We start from the raw sequence: 10,212 nt of genomic DNA on the forward strand, positions 1-10,212 counted from the left end.
GGACTGCAGCCGAAGCGCGGCAGATGCGACGAGTGAACGGAGTGGCCTTCCCCCAAGCGTCAGTACTTCTCTCTGCCCTGAACAATACAAGTTACCCTTGCTAAGGTAGCCGCGACTGAGACTGTGTAGTTTATGTATAATGCCTGTTTTGTTACATATCATTTGCCATAATTTGGAAATCAACGTTATGCTATTTTTTGTCTCTAAGTGCTGTTTCTCGCCTTGTGCATTTTTATTCTCCTGTATTTTGCACATCGCCTAACGTGTGCCAAGTTTTGTCAATGCATCCGTCTACATCTGTTTCATCTCTTACGTGTTTTATATGCAGCAAAATAAATGTTCACTTCACAAAGCACTTGGCGTCTTTTCTGCAATACTGTTTTGCAAAGGCTGTGGCGCAGCTGCGTTGATGGCCAATTTAGAGAACTAGGAATCTATTTTTCATGTTGTTATGCATGCTGAACATAAACACACTAGCAGACCGTGTAAAACCAAAATAATGCGCCAAAAGGACAGGGAAGAGCGCAGCGCATGCTAGCATTCAAATAACGCGCCTTTCAGCAAGACAGGAAGTAGTTGCCGCCGGCCGCTTGGTGCACTACAGTCAAATGGGCCGCTGGGCCCTATGGGAGTGTCCGCTCTTTACCAATCTCTTTCTCTATGGTCATGCGTCATGCTGCTGTTCTCGCTTTGGTTTTGTAAAACGCTGCAAAAAAAAACAACTAAGAGTCCGTCGCGCCGCTTTCGTTGCCTGACCGGTTGGAAATCGCTTATCTTCGTTATGGATATCAACTGCAACGATACAAGTAAGTCGCAACAATGTCATAAGGGCCCCAACTCGATTCGGCGACAGTCGGCAGAAGTGAACAAGGACCGTTCCAGCCGTGCTTCGAAGGCATCAATGAACGAAGGTGTACCAAAGGCGCGGGGCCCAGCTCAAAAAGGTGCTAGGAAGCCTAAGCTTACAGTCGTAAGCGAAAATGCTACGCTGTCGGGCGCAATCGAGCCCGAGCAAGAAAATTCGCCACTTGAACATGCGCCTCCTGACTGTGGTAAACTGCCGACCATAGCTTCCGTTGCGGCGCCGGTGGCATCCGCGGGTAAGAAGAAACGGGTATCCTTCCAGTCTAACATAGAATGCGGTTCTGGGTACGAGGAGTCGTCATCGAAGGCTGGACAGCCGAGCGAATCTGATTCTGTGGATGATCAACAGCCGCCCAGCGACACGCACCTCCAGAGTCAAACGGCGGGCAGCGGTCGCTCTGCCGCCCGACAGCGTGCTGCAGAGAAGCGGAACGCCATTCGCTGCGACCTGGTCGAACGCAGAAGTCGAAAAAAAGCTGCGGCGACGAGCCCCACGAGCATCGCCGCCACTATCCTGTACCGCCCGGCTGACCGCACTGCTTCATTCCGGCTCCTTCCTCGTCGGGTCATTGTGGAAGCTCTGGAAGAAATGTGCGGAGTCACGGCGGTGCGTGTCAACTTTCAGCGCAATGTGGTTGCCGTCGACGTCGCGGATCGCTCTGACATCAAGACACTGCTAGCCATGGACAGCGTGAACGGCCTTCGCATCGTGGGTCGCGAGTGTGCCGCTCGGCCGGGAGTCAGCTCTGGCGTCATCTACACCGACCTGGAGGGCCGTGGTAAAGAGGACATTGTGTCTTGCCTGCCATTGGTCAACGTTCACCCGTCACGCAGCGGCCGCAGTGCGCTCTTGCGCTTCGACGGGACGCCGCACCCGCCGTACGTGTACTTCGACTGGCTACGCGCAGCCGTGTGCCCCAACAGGCCGCGACCGCTCCAGTGCAATAACTGCGGACGCTTCAACCACGCGGCAGCGTCGTGTCAGCATCCGACGCGTTGCATGCGCTGCGGTAAGAGCGGCGGACACTCGCAGAGCCCGTGCGAAGCGGCTGCCAAGTGCGGCAACTGCAACGGCCCGCACTCGATGACCGATTACTGCTGCCGGGTCTGGAAGCAGGAACGCCGAGTGGAGGCTGCACTAGCGACAGGACAAGTTACATCGCGCCGCGAGGCGCGTGCTGCAGTGCGTGCAGCCTGCAGCGACCTGGAGTCTCGCCGCTCCAAAAAGCGCCGTTGTGCGAAGCAAGCGTTGTTGCTAAAGCAGAAACATGCTGTGCAGCCAGGACAGGTGCAAGTTGCCATAGGTGAAACGAACAAGAAAGCAGAGTTACCAAATGCATTGCCACCATCACCACGCTGCAGCCTGCCTCAGCCCACTGGGGCGCAGCGTGCCAAGGCATCGGAAAAGACAACATCGATCCTGCTGCACAAGAGCAATGGTGCTGGAGATGCTGGCCCAAAGGGGAAACATTCTGGCAATGCACAGGTTTCAGGAAAAGGCACAGTGTCAGGTGCAACTGGTCATGCATTCGGTATGGCATTCAAGCTTCCACCTGGCAGGCAGCATTCCACATCAGCTGAGTGGGCAAGCATTCCGCAAGGCATCCCGTGTCCTGTGACAAAGACAAAGGGAGCTACTTCAAAGACCGCAGCAGCAGCTCCCCACCATGCTCGGAGCGCTGCCAGTGCAGCAGCTAATGGGGTGAGCAGCTGTTCCACTGGCACAAGCACCGAGGTCACTGCAGCACCTCGTGATCAGGAAGAAGCATACTATAGTGTGCTAGCACAGCTGGCCACAGCTCTGCAACGGTACTACAGTCAGCTCTCACCTCCTGTTGCTGAAAGCAGCACCAAGAAGAAGAACGGTGGGAAGAAGAGGTGGTAGTCATCCAAATGGCAGCTGTGTTTTAAGGTGCTGTGATAAGCCATTTGACTGTGACTTGCTTGCTTAACAGTACCAATACTGCCTGTGACTGTGTGGGGTGACTCTACTCAATGCACTGTCGTGCTCAGGTGGGTCACAATAAATTACACAACTTGTTAACAGTTTGGTAGGTTGCATAAATGCAGCTGTTTAGTCTCACTTGTGCCTACCAAATAGTTAGTTGACCGTTTTTTCTTGAGTGGTTGATGGTGTCTGATGCAACTCAAGAAAAAAGCAGCAGATACCCCTCATAGGAGGCCCTCCAACTTATGGTGGAGACAAATTCTTTTGTTTTTGTGGGTAAACTTAGACCTGCTAACCAAGCCTTGCCCTGTGTGGCAGATGAAAGGGGCTTAATCAGATGAAATGTGTCATGAAAATTGGTCAATGCCATTGACAAAAGGCCTACTCTGAGGGGCACCTGCCACTTTTTTCGAGTTTGGTCCAACTATAGTAAGCATAATCACAATGGGAATCAATCTCCATCTGATAAATAATTCATAATTGAATAGCAGCCGTCCATTCGGTGTCTCTCTTGGATTGAGTTGCTTCGCACGGTAAATCCTATTAAAATGACCAGCGTGCAGAAGTTGAATTGTTACAGCTTTTTGTTTATATATTGTCATTGTGGCATTTTATGGAAGTGGAAGGGCTCTAACGAAGTCATAGTTCATCAGAACTGTGATTGCTATATTGCTTTATTTTAGTACCTTGCATACCTATTTCAATTTTTAATCAGTGTTAGGCTGTTGAAAAAAAAGCCATGGATAGATGTGTATCAATCTACTTGCTATCAAGAAGTTACATGTGGGGATCCACGTATTTTCACACTGTTGCAAAGAAAACATGCTACGAAAAGTTTGGTGCTCATACTCATTACAAAACTGATGACGCATTTTAGGTGTTCAATTTCTTTTTAATGTAATGGCAAGTTTGCTGTATAAAGTGCTTTGTTTTATAAATTTTCTCTGAAAGTCCATTGAAAATTTTAGAAAAATTTTTCAGTATGTGCACATATTTTTATTTTTGATATCTCAAGCTGGGGGGGGGTGGGGAATAGATAAAAAAAGCGATCAAAAGTGATTCGCCAACAACTGATATAAATCTCACCTGCCAGACAGTAATTGGACAATGTTAATGCAGACAGTGGCCATTTATATTTGTACGCTGTTATGAAGGAATGTACACCTAGTCAGTATTAGACCCAGCGCATAACGTAGGCCTCCGCCTTGCTTGTGATGCATACAGAACGTCTCCTGTGGATAGCCTCTATGTGGAAACTAACGAGCCTTCACTGAGTGATAGACTAGCTTTACTTACATGCGCATATGTCCTCAGAATAAAGTAAAAAAAAAAAACACCTATGCTATTCAATAGTCACAACTTGCCCCTCCAGAGTCATTTTCACAAATAGTCCTCAGTCAACGAGGCCATTGATAATGCGGTTCAAAGAGATATGTTGCAAACTGCATATTCTGGACACGTTACCAGATATCGCTCAAAACAACAGCCCTCTACTGCCATGATACAATCTTCGCATAATCTGTAATCTCACTCACACAGTTTCCAAAGACTAAAACCCCACAAGAGCACATTATTCAGGAATTCCTTCAGGAGGACTACAGAAGCTTCACAGAGTTTTATACCGATGGATCGAAAACAGCTGCGTACACGGGAAGTGCAGTTGTGCGAGGAGATTCCGAGGAAGTAATAAGACTTTCACTCTGTGCATCTATTTTCATTGCTAAATTCCACGCCATTTCTGTTGCCATAGAGAAAATAATAAAAGAGAATGTTACAAATAGCATTATTTACAGGCTCCCTAGCAGTCCTCAGAACTCTAAATCTAAGTAATGCAGCTGCTCCGTTACTCGGAGATATAATACACAATATAGCAACAGCCATTGCTCGAGGACATAACATGAAATTCTGCTGGGTCCCGAGTCACGTGGGCATTAAAGGAAATGAGAGAGTAGACACATGTGCTGTGAAAGCCCATGACAAGCAAGTATGAACATACCCTATAAAGACTGTATGAAACTTGTATATCGCAAACAAAAAGAAAAATGGCAGTCTTCCCAGAATAGTAAAGTGGATAACAAACTACACTTGGTAAAGCCCATTTTGGGGGAATGGAGGTAGTGCCGGCATCAGGAACGTTTCATACAATACTATGCCGCCTCCGCATTGGACACACGCACCTGACACACAATTTTCTGCTGACAAAAAAAAGACAAACCTCAATGCAAAAACCTCAATGTGGAGAACAATTAACTGTTAACCACGTTTTATTCTCATGCACAAGTCTCGAAACACTAAGAAAAAAATATTTTACCCCATTTTACAAACAACACATTCCTTTTCACCCAAAACTGATTTTAGGCGAAGATGGAATTGTAGATTTGTCGTGTGTTTTCAGTTTTCTAAGGGAAGCAAATGTTTTACACAAACTATGGAATAAATCAAGTGTGCATCAGTAAACAAAGCCTCATGCTTTCCACATAATTGCGTTAGCAGCTTATGCTCCCTAAAAACTAATGCAACCCGTTTCCTAAAAGAAAACTGTAAAAAAACTGTAGTTTAAGCACACCCGTTTTCCTCCTTTTTTCACAAAAAAAAATTAACCTTGCTCTTGGCGCATGATAGCCTTAGTTGCTTATGTGCCAAAAAACACAACACACACACCTCGTCAGTGAAAGTCTTAGTGGGCAATGGATACCATTTCAAGATATTCAAAACACTGGTGCCATCTATAGTCACATGTCAGTGATGCAAAGAGTGTTGCTTTCTGTTGAAAGGCACACTGAGGAGGGAGTTAAATACAGAACATGAGCACTCCTGAAAGAAAAGCACTGTCGAGGCAACAGAATTTAATATTTTGCAGAGATGTGGTTACATGGTTCACTCCAGGCAGCACTCCATTTCCACCATAACCTCATTCTGTTTTGGTCAGTGCTCTCTGGTACTTATTGGGGTGAGAGTTGATTGAGTGTTCATACATCTGCACAACTTGGATTGTCTTTTATTTGTTTGTGTGATTAATAGACTGGAAAAAAGACATTAATACACACGACAAGCTATTCTACTAAACGAGCACAATAGATGATTTCAACACTGCGAACATGAGACACAAGGAGAATTAAGATGGTAAACTGAGGAAAAAAAGAGCAGTGTCGTATCTAAAGGCTGTTTCTCCTTCAGCAGTCTATGCTGCTTAAAGCCAGATGTTCTGGTGTGGGAACACGGTAACAATTTTGGTGGTGGTCCAGCTGTGCCATTTGATAAATTTGTATTTTCCTTTGTTGTTATGCTGAGAAGTGGCAAATCGATAATGAATACACCATCACGGCGCCATAGGAGGCAGATATGTTAGTGAATATACTGGGTGTCCCAGTTAACTGTATCCAAGGGTTAAAAATAAAATTTGATGTAGTCCAGGCAAACCAGTTGCATACAGCTGTACCAGCCATCTTGCACATCACAGCTAATTTTTTAAGGCAAAAGGCTTTCTAGGTTCATGGTGCATTGGCAGAAAGGGATCACCAGACGCGTCATTGTTCATCGTATGAAGATAGATTAAAGAAGAAAAATTGATTGATAGTGATATTAACAGAGGTTATAATAGAGATTGGTAGATGCTATGATGGCTACTAGTGACTTGTAAGGACCTTGTGTCTAGCTACTACTTGTAATGACTTAAAATGCTTAGTAATGAGCGAGAGTGACTAAAATGACCTACTAATGGCTTGCAATGACCAATATACCGAACCAAAACTAACTACAATTTGTTAGAAATGACTAAAATCCTTAGTAGAGAGCATTGATGACTAAAATGGCTGCTAATGACTTGTTATGACCAGTATGTCCAACGATGACCTGTAAAGACTACAATTGGTTAGAAATTAGTAAAATGCTTAGTAATGAGTAGTAATAACTAAAATTACTACTAATGACCAATATGTCTGATGACTACAATTGATTAGAAATGACTAAGATGCTTAATAATGAGCAGTATAATTACTAAAATGACTACTACGATTACTAGGCTTTCGCCGTTCACCTCTTAAGAGACCCTTAATTTTTTGGTTTGTAATTAATTATTTCATTAGTTTTATTTTGTAAATTACTAAATATTGGCTTTAGACTGTAAATGGGATTTGCAAAGTTGGAGAGCGCCTTCAGAAACGCCCATTCGCGATAGAAACCTCGTGTTTATTTTTTTTTTTTCAAACGCGAAATAAAGGCCGCGAAATACAAAAGAAATATTGTAACAGTCTTGACTCCACGTAACACAATGTTTTTGGGCATGGTGCACACGAAACAGGTGGCACTTCCACTCCTTCGTCCAACTACCCCAGAGTTGCTCATCATCATTATTCATCTGGACTAACATTTGCCCCATTTCGCAAACGAAGCCCTCTGGCCGATTCAGGTGTTGTCACGAGAGTGGCACTTCTTCAAACGGGCGACATGCGTAACCTCAGTTTTTGCCGAACGTCGTCCACTGGTCGTAAGGCGTGCAATCCGGTAGTTCGCCGAGTCGTTCTAAGATCACGTATGGACCAATCTAGCGTGCCAGCATTTTCTGGTATAAGCCGCGCGTTTCTCATTGGTTTCCAAAACCAGACTAGGTCACCGGGGAAGTAGATGATCTGGCGATGGTTGTCATCATAGCGAGCTTTCGATCGCTCTTGTGCTGCCACAGTCCTTAGTCGAGCTATATTTGCCGCGTTTCTTCAGCTAAGCACGGGTCGTCTTCAGTGGAAAAAGGGAGGATGGTGCCGAGGGTGTGTCGAGGGGAGCGGGCGTACAGGAGGAAGAACAGATATATCTTTTGGTATCATGACTGGTAGTGTTGAAGGCGCATGTGATGAACGGAAGAACACAGTCCCAGTTTTTATGGTCCAATGCAACGTACATTGAAAGCATATTCGTGAGAGTTCTATTGGTGCGTTCAGTTAAACCATTTGTCTGAGGGTGGTAAGGGGTCGAATGTCTGAAATCAGATGCACATAAACGGAGAATTCTTCAATTACATCGGCAGTAAACTGGCGACCTCTGTCATTTAGTACAACTCTCGGGGGACCATGTCGCAAGATGACTGAATGCAGCATAAACAGGGAAACTTGGTATGCTGTAGCGGCGGGAAGAGCGGCTGCCTCACAGTAGCGAGTAAAATGGTCCACGCATAGAACAATCCAACGATTGCCCCCTTGCGACTTTGGAAAGGGACCCAGAAGGTCGACTCCGACTTTCTCAAAAGGAGCCTTGGGCGGCGCTACAGGGTGAAGCATTCCGGGTGCAAAACCAGTAGGACCTTTGTGACTCAGGCACTGATGACAGCTGGTAACGTATTGGACAATCGTGTGGCGCATCCGCGGCCAGTAGAATCGCTCCTGAGTGCGGTGCAAAGTTCTCGAAGAGCCCAGGTGTCCCGAAGCTGGATCATCATGCATGACGCGTAAAACAGAAAGACGGAGGCTTTCAGGTACTACCAGAAGGAATCGATGGCCAGTGTCTGGGTAAACTTTCTTGGCTGTTCGAGGCTGGGTCCTGAGCAGCATTTAAGAATAGCTCCAGGTGCTGGTCGTTATGTTGCTCTGTTCGAAAGATGGGAGTGTCGGGAAATCTCGGACATAAAGCAGCGACGTAATGGTCGAAGTTGTCCGCGTTGCATTCCGTCGTGGCAAGTGGCAACCGGGAGAGGCAGTCCGCATCTGCGTGCCGTCGGCCACTTTTGTATGAAGTGCTGTAGTCATATTCTTGCAAGCGAAATGCCCAGCGGGCCAGGTGACCAGACGGGTCACGGAGATTGAGTAGCCAGCATAGAGAATGGTAATCGGTCACCACTACGATCGAAAGGCCGTCCGTACAGGTAGCAGCGAAACCGCTGCACGGCGAAAACAACCGCAAGACATTCCTGCTCGGTGAGGGTGTAGTTGCGCTCAATCTTGCTGAGAGTCCGACTGGCGTAAGCAATCACATGTTCACGGTCGTCATAACGCTGAACGAGGACAGCACCGAGGCCTATGCCACTTGCGTCCGTATATACTTGGTTTGGTTTGGTTTGGTTTGTGGGGTTTAACGTTCCAAAGCGACTCAGGCTATGAGAGACGCTGTGGTGGAAGACTCCGGAAATTTCGACCACCTGGGGTTCTTTAACGTGCACTGACATCGCACAGCACATGGCGCCTTGCTTGTCGCCTCCAAAGCGGCCGCTGAGGCCGGGTTCGATCCCGCGTCCTTGGGAACAGTAGTCGAGCGCCGTAACCACTGCGCCACCCCTGCAGGGTTGTATTTCAGTTGGAGCAGAAGGGTTGAAGTGCCGTAAGATATGATGTGATGTTAGGAGGAACTTAAGTTGTCGGAAAGATGAGTCGCATTCAGATGTTTACTGGAATGGAGCGTGTAGTGGGCACGTGAGCGGGTAGGCGACATCTGCAAAACGAGGGATGAAGCGTCGGAAACATGAGCAAAGGCCAAGAAAACTGCGAAGCTCCTTCACATTTCGAGGTTGCTGAAACGCGGCAACGGCTACGGTCTTCTAAGGATCAGGCCGGATGCCGTCACCATTGACGAGGTGACCAAGCACCAACGCCTGTCGCTCACCAAAACGGCACTTCTTTGAATTGAGAACAAGACCAGCTTGGCGCAAGCAGTCCAGCTAGAGGACTAGGCGGTCGTTGTGAATGTCCGGCCTAAGATACGTCGTCCAGATAGCATATACACATCTCCCATTTCAGACCACGTAGTATAGAATCCATGAATCAAATGTCGCGGGCGCATTGCACAAGCCGAAAGGCATAACATTAAATTCAAACAGTGGTGGTGGTGGTAGTGATTTATTATTATTAAATAATCAAAAAGAAGGAAAAGAGTGTTGCCGGCCGCTGCAACTTACTGTCTACATCGTCTGAAGCACCTGAGCGGCGGCCGGCGCGAAAGAAAAGGGGGTAGGGAGAGGATAACGAGGGGAAGTCTATAGAGGGGAGCGATAGAAAGAAAGGACAAAGGGAGATTTGTACATTATTTACAAAATACAAAACGGTCAACGAGTTCGCGTCGCTCGCGCGTGTCCGAGCACTGTCCACAAATGCCTGCGCGCGAGCGGCCACTGCAATTGTTTAAAAAAAAAAATATATATATATATATATATATATATATATATATATATATATATATATATATATATATATATATATATATATATATATATATATATATATATATATTTACATTGCTGTATATACATAGCCACACGCACGCGTAGCATCCTACCGCAGGCACATCGCGCGCGTGACACAATCCACGAGCTGCCGGGGTGGGGCATCCGGCAGCATACGTCCAAGGTAGCACACACGGAGCGTTCGGGTCACGCACGCACTACCTGGCGAAGAGCAAACGAGGCTTCAAGCCCGCCTGTT

This window comes from Amblyomma maculatum, chromosome 4 (genome assembly GCF_055883805.1).
Source record: "Amblyomma maculatum isolate TAMU_Amacu chromosome 4, ASM5588380v1, whole genome shotgun sequence".
NCBI classification, from domain to species: domain Eukaryota; kingdom Metazoa; phylum Arthropoda; class Arachnida; order Ixodida; family Ixodidae; genus Amblyomma; species Amblyomma maculatum.